A 17234-nucleotide genomic window follows, 5' to 3' on the forward strand; every position below is an offset into this window, starting at 1 on the left:
ACAGGAGCAATTTAATTTTGGCTTTAGGTCATGCGTCCTATAACACTAGGAAGGTTTTGGCAGGGAGTTGTTGAGGGGGAATTGTCACAAGAGCCACCAGCTGGTCTCCTGATGGTCTGATTTCACAGCACAGGGACTGAAAGTCCTGAAACCTGCTAAACCAAAGTGAGTACTCCTGCTGAAGTATAGGCCAGGCTGAAAGGTAAGACCACGATTTTACCAGGCCCAGTAATCTGATGTGCAGATGTTCCATATGAACTCCTCTTGACTGAATGCTTTGCCATTTGCCTGCAAGTCTGCATATTGTGTGGCATTTTGGCTCTGTGGTGAGGAGAGAAGGAAGAAAGGGAATGATGAAAAATGTGTGGATAGGCAGACTGGTGTGTTACCCACTCACTGATGCTGACATTTTTGGTATGAATGGTGATTTGTGTTAATAGTATTTCATCTCTTCCCCCCTTTTTTCTTTTGTTCTCCCAGAGATATTTTGTTTTAAATTATTATTTTTTTTTTTAACCTGTCTGTGTATGGTCAGCTGTTTCATTTGGACGCTCATTTGAAAACAGACTGGACACAGACTCCATATTCAGGTTTCTGTTAGGGGTTGAATGGTCATCCATACCATCTGGCTGAGAGCTCCAAATAGAAAAAGGTGCTTTAACTTTTTGGAGACCAGAGGAAAAAAAATCATTTAGCTTCCTTTCGAAATCTCCACCTTCATAATCACCTTTGCAGAGCTAACTGAATAGTGGATTAGCTGGTATGGCTATAAAAAGCCGAAGGATTTGTATTCATGAGGCAGTAACACAAAATTAGACCTCCTTTCCAGTTTGTACTCTCCTTAAAGAAATAATAAGACATGTAAATAGAGATGCTTTGAGGCTGCTAGTCAGATGACTTTATACAGTCCCAGCCTCCTGAAGGAGCACATTTGGGCTAGGAATCACGCAAAGGAAGGCTGTCAAGAGCTTTCCCATTGATTTCCTCAGGGTGCCTCACTGTGTTTCCTTGGCTCTAGCAGGCAATTCCCCAAAGGGGCAGAAACATGTTGTCAAATGCTTTTGAATCTCCAAGGCCCGCTTTGGGATGTCAAGGAACACCCTGACTGAAACCACACTGCTGCATTCCCACCTTGAAAACTGTAACCTGCTGCTGCCAAACCCTTCAGGTGAAGGTTATGGCAACATTACAAGGCCTTTACCCCAAGCAGCAGGACCAGCACAGCTGGGCTGAAACAAAATGCAGATAACTGCAGTGCCTCCCCCGGTTTGCTAGGTTGCTGGGAAGACGTGCTCTTGTCCATTCGGGCAGAACATACACAGGCTTAATTAGGACAGAATTGGCAAGAGCTAGTATATCTTCTCAATGTGAGCTCTGTTTGTGAGCAACCACCTGAGGACTTTTCAAAAACTGTTTATTCTTAAGAAGTCTTGGAAAGAATACAAGTGAACTTTCTGGAGGCTGGCCATTTGCTATGAGATTATTAATAAAGATTTGCTTCCTGTGTGGCTATTTCTCTTCCACAGTGAGGATGTGCTTTGAGCCGTGCTGCTCACTGTGAAAAATACAGTCAAAATTGCTTTGTGTCCTGAGCTTTGGCTCTGCTGAGTCTCACTGGCAAGGTGGCAGAGTTCAGCTTTTGCCTTCCCTCCTTCCTCTTCCTGGGAGTTGAAGGAATAAACACTGGGTGGTGAAAATCTGACTTGTCGGACACTTTATTGGGCTGTAAATCAGCCATGGCACCCCTGAAAGGGCCCAGACATCTCTACAGAGGGCTCAGGGTGTCAGTACAGTGAATAAAATATTAGGAAGCCCGTTGAATATGAGCAGTAAAGATGCATTCCTGTGCTCTTAAAGCAATCAGTGGAGTGCTCAGATCTAGGCCAGACCTAGGATATCCTGGATGGCCCTGGACTCTCCCATCTCCACAGGGAGTTTAAGAAGTAGGGTGTGTTCAGGAAATGATCCAGAACTTGGAGCAAAGGGGTTGAATTTTAAATTATTTTGATTTCAATTGAACTCAGTGTTTTTTTATAGCCCAAGCATCTCTGTGTCTGGTTATGAGCTTAATGCTGTTTCCTTTCTAAGGAAAAGAAGGGTGGCTGTGATAATGCACAAGAAAAAGGAAGACCGGGCACATCTGTTCTCCCTGCTACCATAACACCAAAGGATGGTTGAAATGTAGAGGGGAGGTTCAAAGTTAAGATACAAAATGGCACTTTAAAAGATATTTCATTCAAATGGCAAAGAAGCCACAAGGAGAGGGGGGTAGGTACCAGAGTAAAACAAAGCACTAAAATACTATAATAAAAAAAAAAAAAAAAGCAAAAAGGGATGATTTAAATTAAAATGTAATATATACACAGCAATACAGCATAACAGGTCTGGTCATAGGGAAACATGCTGCACAACTGGTCAGGAAATCTGAAGACAGCTCTGCTTTGGCTACCAGTCTTGGGCAACTGCAATAGGCTTTTACTCTGCTCTATACATTTTTAAGTTATGCCCTAAAACTGGTTCTACCCTGCTCTCAGAAGTGCACTTGTTTAGTGACCAGTAACTTATCACTTCTAATTTCTATATCCTTGCAGTCTCCAGTGCCTGCAGCACCCTCCTATCTTCTACGCCCAGGGGTCTCTGCTACCCATCTGTACTTCCTCAGCAACCTTCAGCGTGTGACTTCTGGATAGCACAACTATTGTTTTGCTAGCTCAGCCTCGTCTCTCTACAAAAATAATGGTCCGTTAGGGTACACAGTTATATGGCAACATCATCACTTTGCTAACAGAATTGTTTTACAACAGAACACATCAGTTTGTCACAGGATACAATTAATGCCAAGATACAACTAATGCAAAGGTTAAGGGAAAAATAATCCAAGATGTATGTAAAGATCAAGACTATTTAGAGATTTCATTAATAGCTATAACTTTGGAAGGGCTGTCAAGCAATATATGTGGATAAATGATTTCAGCGCTTAAGCCAAAACCTGCCAGAGGTTGGGATATGCTCTAACATCAGAATGGGCAGATGATCCCTTGTTTGAAGCACCTAATAGCCACTCCTGAAAGCTGTCAAGTGGCACTTTCTGGCTGTAACTCAGCCCTGACACCTTCAGGCAGCTGCTGTGCTCTGGATGGCATCTGTGGAGCAGCCGACCTGGGGCCTCCTGCCAGGGTCACCCGTTGCTTGGAGGTGGGAGCCAGATGAGGAGGACACCTGACTTCAGCCAAAAAAGGGAGCGCTGCAAGGAGGCTTGACCTTTCTGTTAAGGAACTATATGTGAAACACAGGCTTGGCAATAGTTCTTGGTCTTGCACAGTAAAAAAAAATCAGTCTGCTGAAAGGTGGTGCTAGAGTTGGATCAATAAAAGGCAAAGCGCTCTGAAAACAAAAGTAGCCAATCATTGGAGTAATGGGTGAAACAGTGGATTCTCCACCCTTGCATAGAGATTAGAGTTTTTTCCTTGACCAGATACTTTGATTCACTTGTCCATTAATTGAGGATCTTGATTTATGTAGTTATACCAAAGAAACCCCATGGTCCCTTCTAGGCCTGGGATCTATGCTGACACTTTGACTCAGCAAAGCTCGGATGGATGGAAATATCTGTCATTTCCAAGTTTCCTTTCACTTCTCTGCAGGAAGCAGGTTCCACTGACCTATGGTGCTGGCCAGGCACAGAAGTCTTTAAACTTGGAAACAGGAAAGTCTTTTACTGAGCCTTCCTTCGTGCCCTTGCAGTCTGGGCCCAACGACTTGGATGTATTAGAATGAGTCCAGAGGAGGGCCACGAGGATGAGCAAGGGGCTGGAGCACTTCTCCTGTGAAGACAGACTGAGGGAGGTGGGGTTGTTCAGCCTGGAGAAGAGAAGGGTCTGGGGAGACCTTACAGAGGCCTGCCAGTGCCTTAAGGGGGCCTGCAGGAAAGCTGGGGAGGGACTTTTTGTCAGGGGGTGTAGGGATAGGACAAGGGGTAACAGTTTTAAATGAAAAGAGGGTAGATTCTGATCAGATATAAAGAAGAAAATCTTCACTGACAGGGTGGTGAGGCACTGGCACAGGCTGCCCAGAGAAGCTGTGGATGCCCCATCCCTGGAGGTGCTCAAGGCCAGGCTGGATGGGGCTTTGGGCAACCTGGTCTGGTGGGAGGTGTCCCTGCCCATGGCAGGGGTTGGAACGAGGTCAACTTCAAGGTCTCTTAAACCCAAACCATTCTGTGATTCTACTTCGTACAGAAATCCTAATACAAATATTGCTTGGGAGGCAGGAAAGAAGGCTTGGCTTAAATAAAGGATTTTCCCTGCTTCTGCTCTCCATCCAAACTGAGGGGAATTTGCACAGGCTGTGTAATGTTGCAGTGAAAGTTTGATTAGGGAGGTGTTGTATTTTCTGCTGACTGGGGCTGCTCAATGTCTGTCCTCACACTGTTCTGCAGGAGGGAGAAGGCAGCCTGCGGCACCTGGAAAATAAAGGGACACAGAGGGAAGTGGGGGCATCAGGGAACCATTTATTTCGCCAGCAGGCGTCTGCAAGAGAAAGCTAGATGTAGAATAGAAACAGCATGTGAGGACTGGAATATATGGGGTCCTGCCTAGAAAAAGTGTTTTGTCTCCTTGTTGTTAGGGCTGGCAGATTGTGCTGTCAGACCACGGGGTGGCAATATTTAGACTCAGTGTGCAGAAGTTAGCCATTTAAGGGAAGCATAGTGTGCTCAGTATGTAGACAGGAGAGAAACAAAATGACTTCAGTTACTGTCCCAGTTAATGCTCCTTGTTCTTTATCGCATTTCACACAAGGCTATCACCTCCCTCCTCTGATGAAAACTGCAGTTTTTCTAAGGAAGTAAGTTGGATCGTTTCTGGCCTTCTTTCTCCCAAGTAAAACTTGATACCTATGCTTATGTATCATTTACTGTGTTTTCTCCACCAAGAAAACCAGCCAGCCACCTTTTGGTGAAAATATCTTTGCATCAGTTCCTATGAAACAATGTTGTTTCATAGCAGGGTCAAAATTTTGGCAGAGTTAAAATATATGTGGCATAAAATGTACTTTTTTTTTTTTTTCCCAATTATTTTTTTCCCCAGAAATAGGAGAAAGTAGTAGACCAGTGGTTAAAAAGCTGTATATTTTCACTAATTATGCTGAATAAATACCTTCCTGAGAGCAAGTAGGAGCAGGATGAGAAATCAAGTGCTGCCTTTCCTTAAAATAGATTTAAGGATCCAGATCAAAAGTTAAAATTCCATTTTGGGTTACCCTTTGATTTCGGTGCATAAATTTCCATTGCTTAATTTTGTTTATGCAGAAAAATTAAGGATGCTGTAGGTTTAAGCCCTGTTTATGTTTGCTGTCTGGCCTACATAACACATTACATTAACCTGGATGGAGAGAGTGTGCCAGTAGCTAGGAGCACCCTGGCAGCTTTATTTCCATCCTGAAACATGTGAGTGTTTGCCTGTGCTTACATACCTGAGGGAAGAACTTAGTGTTGCTTACTGAAGGCCAAAAGTTTTATTAGCTATTCAGGCTTCAAACAGCATTTCATGCAGTGGAGAATGAAATAAATATTCTACTGAGCTAAACACTGGAGAAGTTATTGTGGATGGTGACAGAGCTGAACCATGCTGTAAAAAAGAAAGAAAGAAAGAAAAGGGCAGTATATAAACAGAGGCTCATATATTTTTCTTTATGTGCTTGCTCTTTGTTCCCTTAGTGAGAAACCTGCCACAGATCAAGGGTTTGGGATGAGGATGAAAGGTTGGCTCTCAGCTGGCTTGCTACCTCAGGCATCCCTGAATGTTCAGCATCCTGTGAGGACTTAGCACAGTCACTGAGTTGGAAAGCTGGCCTGGTTTTCTTTTCTAAAGCTGTAAGTCTGTGGCTGCGAGCTGGTGAGCTAGCTGAGTTTTGCTGGAAATTTGCTCTCTAATTGCGGGCAGACAACTGTTGTCTCCTTTGCGTAAAATTCCTGCTGCTTTAGGAAAACACGGTATGTAATGAAGTGATAGAAGGTTTTGGTATTTACATAGAAGAGGCTACTTTATTGAAGAACACCATTTTAAAACTGGAGGAGTTGGAATAGTGGGACGTAAACGCAGTTCAACAAAACAGGGGAAGTACGTGCTGGTGAGGAATTACTCGGAATCTCTCATATTCTCTTGAAAATGACCAGCACAGCATTTCTTTAGCAGCCATTACCCTGACAAGGACTAATATGCTGGGTTTCTACTAGAATTTATGATGTGGATTTACAGAAGACCAGTCCTTGCCCTTTCCATGCAATATGACTTAAGATTTTACACTACTATGATTTTTCTGGCTCACTGTGGAACTAGCAGAGCAAGAATTTAATAAAAGAGGCTTTCGGGCTGAACTGTAAAGGTGCAATGAAAACTGAATTAAGCCTTGTAATAAGGGCACTCATTAGCTAGGGTATAAGGGCATTCAGCAGGTAAAATGAACTTAATTTACTATAATAGGAAACTCTCTCAAGGTTCACGTTATCTAGACAGCCATGGAGGACTCTGTGCCAGTGTCTCCAGTGTGGAGTGAGCTCTGCTCTGGGGATGTGATCTGGGCTTTCAACCAGGGGAGCTGGTGCTGGAAGGGTGATTCTTGCTCAAGGGGAGCTCCTCTGGTTGAAGAGGGGAAATACAAACACTACAGGTGTCAGAGCTCTTGCTTCTGGCACAGGGAACATCTTCATTTATCACTATTACAAGGTGAGCTGGGGCTCAGGCACAGAATAGATACTTTTGCCCCTTGTCAGCTCTGGTTAGGGAGCTGCTGCTCAAGTCGCCCAGCAGTGGGGAGATCAAGTGGCTCCATCCAGAGAGAGCTGAGCGAAGTGAAACCGATCGCATTAACATGACAGGCCCAGCTGTGCTTGTCACCTGCAAACTCTTCCGTCTGGAAGCCTCTGACAGCAGCTGATTAAAGTGACTAAAAATGACTTCTTCAGAAGCAAGCAATTGTTATTCACCAGAGGTACCTGCTGCTCAGAGATGACAAGGTGTAGACGCTGAAGAGAAGCCAAAGTACCTGCACACCTGTTGCATTGCCAAACCCTAGGGTGGCCTGATGGAGCACCTCCACAGATCCTTTCTCTTTAATCCCAGCCTTTGTTGTATGCCTCTGGAATGGCCCCTCAGCTGCATCGTTGCCATGTGGCTGGGAGAGAGACCTGCTTGCTGCTCTTTCACCCTTCATGCATCTTGGCCAGCTTGAAGACTCCTCCCTTCCTGCATTGATTTTATCCTTTTGCGTTATTTATGATTTCCATGCCTTTGACAATCTGATCCTTTGCAGTGCATCATTGCATGGCTCCCAGCACATGAAAGTCCCCATCAAGCAGCTCAGCCTGTCTTACGTGACTCCAGGAGCTGTTTACCTCAGGTGTCTTAGCTCTGTTATTGCTTCCTGTTTGCAAGCAGATAAACTGCAGTGCCCAGTCTTCGCAAAAACAGTACAGCCAGTTTTGTTTGCTCCCTGTGCTGCTACAGTCCTGTTCCACATTGATTTCCAGCTCAGGTCTAGTCCTGCGAGGCAGTGCTTGAGCAGGGCAGCCTGTTCTAACTCACGCAGACAGGCTTGCCCACACTGCCTCCAGTATAGGAAGAATACAAAAGGGAGCTTCTAGTTTACTGTCTTTATAACTGGCCCCAAATCCTGCTGGGACTGGCTGTCAGCGGATTGACAAGTGCCTTCTGCGTTGTTATAATAAAAAGAAACTCTGTGTTTGCGTTGCAGGATGTCCCCTTGGATCCTAATTAGCAGGGGTATTCGGTTTCTATTTCCAACTTTTACATTGGTTTGGCACATTGGCTATAAGGAATCCAAAGTAATTTGTGTTTGAAGGGCACCCTGCTTTTGTTTACGTACAAAAACTGGTAAAGTGAAAAGTGCCTTAGACAGATCTGAACAAACTCGGTCTCTTAGGGAATTTCTCTTCATCTGCAATTTTAGTCTCAGTTTCCAAAGTCTGAAAAGAAAGTGTGTGATTACAGCACAGCACACAGCAGCAGCATTCAGATTCAGACAGGTAGTCCACAAAGACGCGTGGCAGAACTGCCAGTTCCTTGATTTCCTCAGATGTGCTGAACTTCCCCAAGGGCTTTCTTTGCCGCTGAAGGAGGTGGGCTCTGGAGAAGTCAGTATATCTGTGATTTAGGTTTAAGAAGAGAGAAAAAAAATGAATTAAAAAGTCAAGAGATGGTTCCTGGAGAATTCTTTTTCATCTTGCAGCTTGCGTATAATTTCAACCATGGTGGTATTGACACGTTGTTCCAGGTTAGTCCCAGGCAGTTTCCAAACATCAAAGTAAAGTTGCTAAAATCTGTTGGGAAAGTGAACTCTTTGAGAAAGGGGCTATATAACATTCAGCTCCCAGCATGGCTGGGTTCTCTCCATGACCAGGATCCTAGGTAAGAGATCTGAAAACATGATGCAACCACAAATAACAAAAACCTCCAAGCAAGGAACCACCTCATTGCTTATGTAGCAGGCAATATCACCAGTGGTGACTGGTGGTTAATGCAATCCTATATTTAGCTGAATCTCCATGACCAGTGCCAAGGAAAGGACTTTTAAGCAACTTTCCATGCTCTGCTTAGCATTGCTGAACAGACCCCCAGCCTCAACTGCTTTTCAAATGTGTGCACACTTTCTGTAGCCTGAGTATTTCTTGGCATAGAGATTGGTCTTCTGAAAAGAAAATGCTTCATTTCATCTGATATTCCATTAGTTAAGCAGCTCAGATCTCTCAGTACCAAATAATTCCTCCATCACTGATGATTAAAATTCTCATTTTTTCCCTTCAATAACAGGCAGCAACCAAGACTGGTTTGTCTCTTGCTGCTTTTCCCACTGACATGGATGTTGCACTTTGTGTACCACAATCAAGTGCACTTACTTCATGTGTTTTCAATTTTATTCTGCAATTATGAAGACTAAAACTATGTAGAATGAGGTGCAAACTGATGTACTGTTTCAATAATACATTAAGAGAGTAAAATGGAAACCAGTTCAAAATCTTTCCTCAGATTATCTCCCTACTGATGTTCTATTTCAGTAATAAATTAACAGAGTAAGATGGAAACCAGTTCAAAATATTTTCTCAGATTATTTGTCTACTCTGATTAGATCTAAAGAGCGAAAGTAATGCCAAGCAGATGTGAAATAAAGGAGCTTCAGCTTTATGTAAAAAGAGAGAGGGAGTTACTGAGCTAAACAAAATATGTGAGTGACATGGTCAGAAATGTGGGGGATCTTTAATTTTTGATTTTTTTTTTTGTTTTGTTTTGAAACCATCTTGATTTTTTTATTTTTTAGTCACAAATAGAGTTTGAAAAGCATAATTTATCTTTTTATCAGTATTCTTTAGGTCTGTCTGCCATAGCTTTCAAATGATCTTTAATGCTCATTGCTAGGAAGCTTCCTTACGCTAGAGGAATATTGCTTTTATGATGGAGCTCTGCCATCTCTTTTCATAGCTTCCTTTTCCTCCTGGCTGGAGGTGAAGTGATAATGATAAAATGTCTGATGCAACTTTTGAAGAGATCAGAAAGCATTTTGTCTTTGTCATGAGTATTTAAAACCTGATAATGTTCTCCCTAAGAGACTTTTGCTGGAATTTGACTTGTTTTTTAGATGCTGGAAACAGCAACGGGCATTTATCATCAGTAGTCACAACTGTACTGAATTTAACATGCATCCTGAATAGAGCAGTGTTTGCAGTTTACAGCAAATACAGAGGTATGTTTGATTCTGAACAGTAATATGTAATAACTGTCCTGCCTGTTGCGCAGAATCAGAATACCTTGGAATAACATTTTTTAGATCCTCGGCAAACCTAGCTTTGTATATAAAGCAGCAGAAGCTCTCCTTGTTCTGAAGTTGTTGGGCTCGTATCAACTTCAAAGAGCTTGGATCTCTTTTGAGAGAGTTCTTCAGGGAATTCTTAAAGTTAGTAAAGGTTACTTAAAGTAAAATAGGTTTGCAGGAAACCTATTTTTTTTGTTGAAAAAAGCATTGTATAAAGTGAGTTCAGGAATCCATCCTTGAAATACTATGGAAAATAGATTTGAAACATGCTCCTGAAGTATTCATTCCTTCCTATGTTCTCCAGGTATAAAACGGGGATGCGACTTATATTCATTGTTGCTTACTTCTTTTTGTCTCCTAACTTTGGGTATTGTTTGATATGGTGTATGACATGTTATATTGTGCTGTAATGATAAAAGTCTGTTGAAATAGAACACAGAAACATGGTAACAATATTTCCATCTTAAGTAAGGAGGAAGTAGGAGGGAGTAATGCATATTCACAAAACAATTAAAATATAGTTCCTGTAGCACCAGAAAGATTTTACTCTTTACCTAACAGAAGGATATAGTCTGGCTCAAATGTCACTTGCATTCCGTAAAACATTGCTTTACGTAACTTGAAATTTCTTATCTGAAAGGAAGAGCTAACCTGTGCGCTTTTTTTTTTTCTATCTTTTTTTTTTTTTTTTTTCTCCTTCCTTCAGGGAAGAAGTGCAATAATAGCGAAGTCAACTATTGTAGTAAAACTTCAGTGATATACTTCAATTGCTTTGTCTGTTGTCTGAAGTTGGGAATGTTGCTGCCCATAGAAGAGCATAAATTACTTTTTGATATAATAGCCAAATCAAGCAGGAATTCGCAGTCTATATTTCAGTGCAATACTGAGGCCAGAAATAAATACTGTGTTACAAAACAGCCCTTAAAAAATATTGTGCTTATGCAACGCTTTTGGTACATACTCTTTTAATAATTTACGGTACAGATTTCTTAAAATTATCATAAGAATGAATTAAATCTAGAATACTAACTAAGCAGCTGCCCTTATTAACTACTTGTTAATTTAGTTTCTTAAAATATTACTTATATTATCAAATAAATATATTTATTTATATTACTATATTAACTCCCACTAGGTGAAAACATCCCTTTTTAAAGAATGCAAAAGCAAACTTTGCTGTTTTTGTCTGTTACCAGGATAGCAGATCACTGACTCAATGAGGGGGAAAAACAGAATAATACATGTACATGAAAATAAGCCTTAACTGATCTTTATATAAACTATCTGTTTAACTTCATATGTGAGAGTTAGTGAAATGAATAGTAGGATCAAAAGAAGTCAATGACATATTGCCATTAGCAGTTGATTTTATTTAGCTTAATTATTATTAGGGTACCTTTCATTTAACAAGGTAGGTAACATGGATATATTAACCTGCTCTTAATTAGGTTCTTGTGCGTTGTTTCTTCACTTGGCTATGATGTTCAGTCTTGTGGATAATATGGTCAGCATCTTCGGTTTTAACGATTCCTTTGCAGTCAAAAGCTTGTTTATAACAGTGCCTTAGTAGGATTGCAACACACTTCCTCATGAGATGTTTCCAGGATGATTCTGATTTCCTGGAATTTGTCGTCTTGCCATGGGTGCAATGCCAGCGTCCTGTGTGCAGTTATTTGGCTCAGCTGCAACTGCTCCTTGAATGCAGGAGGTACAGAATCAGAGAATATTCAGGATTGTAGTCCACACAACAAACCCTTTTATTAATGGAGTGCTCTAAAAGAACAGAATAGGTTCACAATTGAAACTAATCTACACAGCCCCTCTTACTGCTTTTTAGTGCCAAAATATCTATAGTTTATTGCTATATGACAAGTTGTGAGCTGTGTTCTAATTTGCCATTACATTTATTTGTAATATCCAACTGATTTCTGCCACAGGCTTTCCTTTTCTTTATCAGCTACTATTATATTTTATAGTTTATAGCAATTTTTATTATGCTCGAGTAATTTTTCACATTCTAACAATTACTAGGAACTGTAAATAACTGGTATCAACCTGTAAGACTTCTGGCTATTCCCACTATAATGTGAATTTTCTGATAGGGCTTCTACAGTAAAAACATGCAGAAGTTTTTACTGGATATTGTATGGCATATTCCTTTTTCATCAACTGATTTACATTCAGGTTATATTATATCATATTTTGTGTACAACTACACAGTTAATTTCCAGTTATGTGTGTTCACACAGAAAATGTGACCCTCTTTAATCTCTCTTTCATAAAGAAGCCAGTTTTTTAACATTACCCATGGTTTCTAACATTTTATTCAAAAAAGAAAAGCACCAGAAAATGAAAAACTAGACAGGAAACCACTAAAACTTGGTGCTTAACTTAAAATTTAGCCATTTAAGCTCTTCACATTCATCAGTAAATAAATAAATATCTTAAAGCGACCTGCATTTGATTACAAAAACAATGGCATGTAGGTTTTAATGAAATTCCTCTGTGTTATTTGAATGCTACAAGTTTAAACATATGTGAAAGAATCCATATGCTGTTAATGATTAAAATACTTTTTTTTTTTTTTTTCTGTACCTTGCCAAAGCATCGTCTAATTTTTTAAACTCCTTAAAATACATATATGCACACAAATATTTCTACATAAACACATCAAAAGCAAGAAAACTGTAGTCCTTCGTATGAACATCCCTTCAGTTTAGCTGCTGCTGTACATTAGGATGGAAAATGGCTTTTTTACCTCCAAGGAGGGTTGCACACCATCAAAGTAAACCATGTCAGGCTCTGCTAGTAACCTGGACAGCTTCAGAAAAGACGTATTCCTACTCCCAGTGTCTCTTCTCTCCATCTGATCTACTCACTCAAAACTCTCCAGAGCAGGATGTTACCTCTGGTGTTTGGAAGTGCTCAGCATAGTGGGCCTCAGTTTTTCATCAGGGTTTCTGAGGCAGTGCTTTTTAACCTGTGGTCCACTGACCCTTGAAGGCTCAAGAATTGCTTCTGTGGTGGTAATGGTAAGGACAGAAGAAAAGCAAGTGTATTGCTTCTGCAAGAACTTTCTAGTCTTTACTCGGTTTGCTGGGGGCAGCAGTTCCACTGGAAGTTTTTCAGAGTACAGGTTGGGCCCCTTTCATAGGGTCTAGTGAATACAAATCAGTGACAGAAATAATTTGGCTCACTATGATATGCTGTTACCTAGTTTTTACAGACAGTGTCTCTATGTATTGTGTTTTATATATATATATCTATGCAAATAGAATTTCTATCTGCTTTGTTGCATGAAACAGGAGAACATGCCTTCATCCTCGGGCCACCACCACCATGGCTGCAGCACTCAGGGCCAGCTTTGCCGCTTTGTCGCATTCCCTGCTGCTCCCACTCTGTGCTCCTGACTGGGAATCCTTTTGAGAGAGCTGTGTTTGATTACTTGCTGTAGAGGCAGCTATAAAAGCTGTACTTTTTTTCTTCTTCTTCTTTTTCCCTTCTCTGAAGTCCCTCTCCTGGCTGACAATGGAAGATATGTGTGTGCCGAGTTCGTTTTTCTGCACGCTCAGGGATGAGGTGGCTGATGTGAAGGATGCTTTATAACTGGCTCACGATAACTCTTGTGCAGCAGGGAGTGGTGAGACATGCAGGGGAAGTGTAGCTGGCTCTGAACAGGGTGCCCAGTCTTTTTTATCCAGCCATTGTCCCAGTGAAAATGGCAATCATTCCTTCACTGGACTGTACTACATTTCCTCCTGCTATTACCTAACTGGTGGCAGTCTCCCTCCCTCCAGAGGCAAGATCAAATGCAGGGCAGTAATTTCTGGACTGACCTTGACAACAGACCTGACAGAGGCTTTCTGCTGGGCTTCCAGAATTTACTCATAAAGCATTTGAGCCTGCTTCCTTGGTATGGAACCACTGCTATAAATTACTCCTTTTTATTTGCTCTTTAGAAATTGATATGGAAAGGCATTCATAATGTAAGACAGTGTTAATGTAACCCAGCTGATGGCTATGGGTAGACAGTTGTAAGCAGTTTGAGTGCTTTTCAGCTGAGCCTCACCTACCACAATGTTAAGTGGTACCTATTCTGCCCCTCCAGGGCTCTAAGGTTAGGGGGACTAAAGAGATTATTGGGGATACTTTGGTCTGAACATTTCTCACAACCCCCCATCTAGGGCTGTTCACCTGAAGGCTGCATGGCAGTGGTGCTCCTTCCACTGGAGAGGGTATTGTTCTCCAAAACAATGGCTTGCATCAGAGCAGAAGGCCAAAATCCCTTGGAGAAAGCCAAACCTGACTCCACAGTGTTCCACTTGTGACTAACTGGGCTGTGCCTCCTCCTGTCTTGTTACTGTCCCTGTGCTACTATCTCAGGTGCTGTCTGCCAGTCTTCTGCTGCACAGCTGTCTTGCTAGGGCTGTTACAAAGCTACTTTCCTCTGCTGGCAGAAGATAAAGTAGCGCTTCTTTTACGAATACCATCAAATGGTCTCAGTGCAACTAGCTGAACTGCTTCAGCCTGCAAAATACTTGCAAACCACCAAAAGGCATAAAAAGTACAATGCACTTGTATATCCACACCTTTGTGCTCTGGAGGATCCTCTGGGTCCTTTTCTGCATACCCAGAGATATTTCCTAGCTGCTGAAAGGCAGCCACACATTCAGGGCAGCTCAGAGCCTGTCCTGGCACACCCTCTGCAAGCTCCAAGCATCGCTGCTGCCTTCTGTGCCCTGCTGTGCTCACCTGCCCTGAGGAGCTGCTGGGTGACTGGCACGTTCACCTCTGTCCTCCAGTGGGACCTTGAGGAAAGGCTTCTCACCTAGTAAACTTGAAGAAACAGTCTACTTTCCCAAGCTGGAATAAAAATTTTCATCATAAACACTGAATGAGTACCTCAACAAAATGAGTGAGGAAACTGCGTTGAGAGTTTTGTCAAAAAGGCTTTATTTGATCGGCCCAGGTAACAGAAGGCAAAAGCCATCTGTAAGGCTGTCCTCACCAGTCTTGGACAGACAGAAGGATTGTGTGTCTCCTAATGTTATTCAGGGCTCCTGGAAGGGCAGATTCAATGATGGGTTATGGCTAAATCTTGGGAAGTGTTTCCAGCAGAAAAAGCACTGTGGTCGGCCTAAGGCTTTTCTGGCTCTTTCAGTGTGCACAGTAATCCTAAAAAGCCCTCTTAACACCAGACAGTAGGCACTCAAGGGCAACATGGAACAATTTGGGTTTTGAGTTGTCCCCCTTACATTCACTGCTGCACAGTAACAAAGGCAGCTGATGGCTACCTTGCATTTCTATTCAGGTGTGTGCTGCAGACTGCTTTCTCTAACCATCTTCACAATGAGATACTCCATTTTCGTCAGGAGCCTCTTTTTTTTTTTGTGTATCATCATCTAACTTTGCTATATAACTTAGGTGATCACAGTCTAAAATGTGCTTGAATATTAACATATCCATTCTCGGAAATACCTGCAAGGAATGAGGAATGCTTTAGATAAATCTCCTGCATGGCAGTCTCTGCAATTTGTGGCTCTCTAAAGTGAATTTATTCGCCTATTCCACAGAGTGAGCAACTCAACGTTAGTCCCTCTCAGGAGGTGGGAATCGAGAGGTGCGGATTAGGATTCTGACCCAGTCAATAGATTGAGCTCTGAACTGGTATTTGGCCACTTGTAGATCTTTAAATCCGGGTCTCTTAAAAATAAAGTAAAATAAATAAATCCTGTCAATAGGACTCCACAGAGATTTTTTCCCTGTTGTATTTCTCAAGTTTGTTGTACCTCAGATTGTTCCTATAGCCATATGCAGACTTCTCCCATTTTGAAGGCCAGAGAGCTTGATGTCCAGCTGAGAGTGATGCCCAGATGGTCCTTAGGAAGGGGTTTTCCTTGGAGGTGTCTCCTGGGGGACATGATCTGGTGGGCCACCCCTTGAGGAGACCAGTTCGTGGCCATGGAGGTGGTGTCATCACCACATTCTCCACAGTGCGCTCTTCCCATTTGTCTCCTAATACCCTGCAGGGCTGGGAGGTGGGCAGTCAGGCAAGGGCAGGACTCTGCTTTGTGCCTGGGGCTTCTCTGCTACCGGCTGATGGTTCGTGCACAAAGCAGTAGAAGCTTTGAGGACCCGGAAAGTAAGAGCAAGATGTTGAGCTATGATCTTGCTTACCAGCCTGCCTGTCTAGGAGGGGCCCTGGTCCCAGGGCTGATCATAATGGGAACAGAAAACAGAGAAGAGTGTTTGTTGCTGTGACTGAAGCTCATTTATACTGTTCTTCAGAAGGCTTTCTCTACTCATTTAAAAATCAGGCTGTTTTTCATTTTAACATTTACCATCTCTCCCCTCCCACTCTGTTACAGAAAATACCTGTTTTAACGTACATTGCTGCCAGACGAGTTACTAATATTGCTGATTGCTGCAAGTCACAATGTTTACAAAGGATCAATACAAAAAGAAACAACTGAAATGAAAATGGAGGAGCCTTGACAACAAAGTCCATTCTTAGCTAAAATCAGCTGAAAAAGTAATTGCTTCTTGTGTAGGAGTGTCTTTTGTTTACTCTCTATTTTTATTTATCCTTTACTCACAGTAGTGAGGAAGGTGGAGGATTACTGAGGCAGGATGAGCAGTTTGCACTTCCATCCCGCCCAGTTCTGGAGTCCTCCAAATGTGGGCGGATTGAAATAACGTGGACTCACGATGAGCTGTGAGGCAGCATCCCTACCCTGGGAGAAGCAGGAGAGTTGGTCTCAGTATTCACAAGCAAAGAACATCATGTATTTGAATACAAAAATGGGAAGAAAAAGAGGAGAAAAAAAGATGTTACCTTTTGCAAACGTATAACTTCTCTTCTCTAATCCCTCTTCCCTCCTGGTGGGACAGTTAGTGCATGTATACATATGCCTCCCAGTAAATCCACACTCGTTTCTACAGAACTGTTCCTTTCCTCAGACATGATGAAGAAATATTCTGGGCCCAAGTTTTTCTTCACTCTACATAATTTACAATAGCTTTTAAAGACTTTCAGGTTCCTTGATTTACAAAATTGTAGCTTGAACTTGATCAGAGGTATATCAAACAAGCTCTGAGAACAGAAGTATTTTAGAAAGCTGGCTTATTTTTTATTGTGGACAAGAACTGCTATTTACACCAAATCTGATTTGGAAAATACAGCTAAAACAGAATTTATACAGTCTTACACACAGTCATCTGTCTGCAAGTCGAATAGAGAATTAGATAAAAATAGACCTGTGTACCACAAAGCAGCGTGAAAAAAAAACTGTAAGCGATCTCAATCTTTACATTTTGAACAGCATCCATAACAAAAGTCCAGGAAAAAAAAAAATGTTTCCATATGATATGACCCATGGTTCACTGTCTAAACATTTGCATCTGAAATA

Source organism: Aythya marila (genome assembly GCF_965140915.1).
Source record: "Aythya marila genome assembly, chromosome: 2".
Lineage (NCBI taxonomy): Eukaryota > Metazoa > Chordata > Aves > Anseriformes > Anatidae > Aythya > Aythya marila.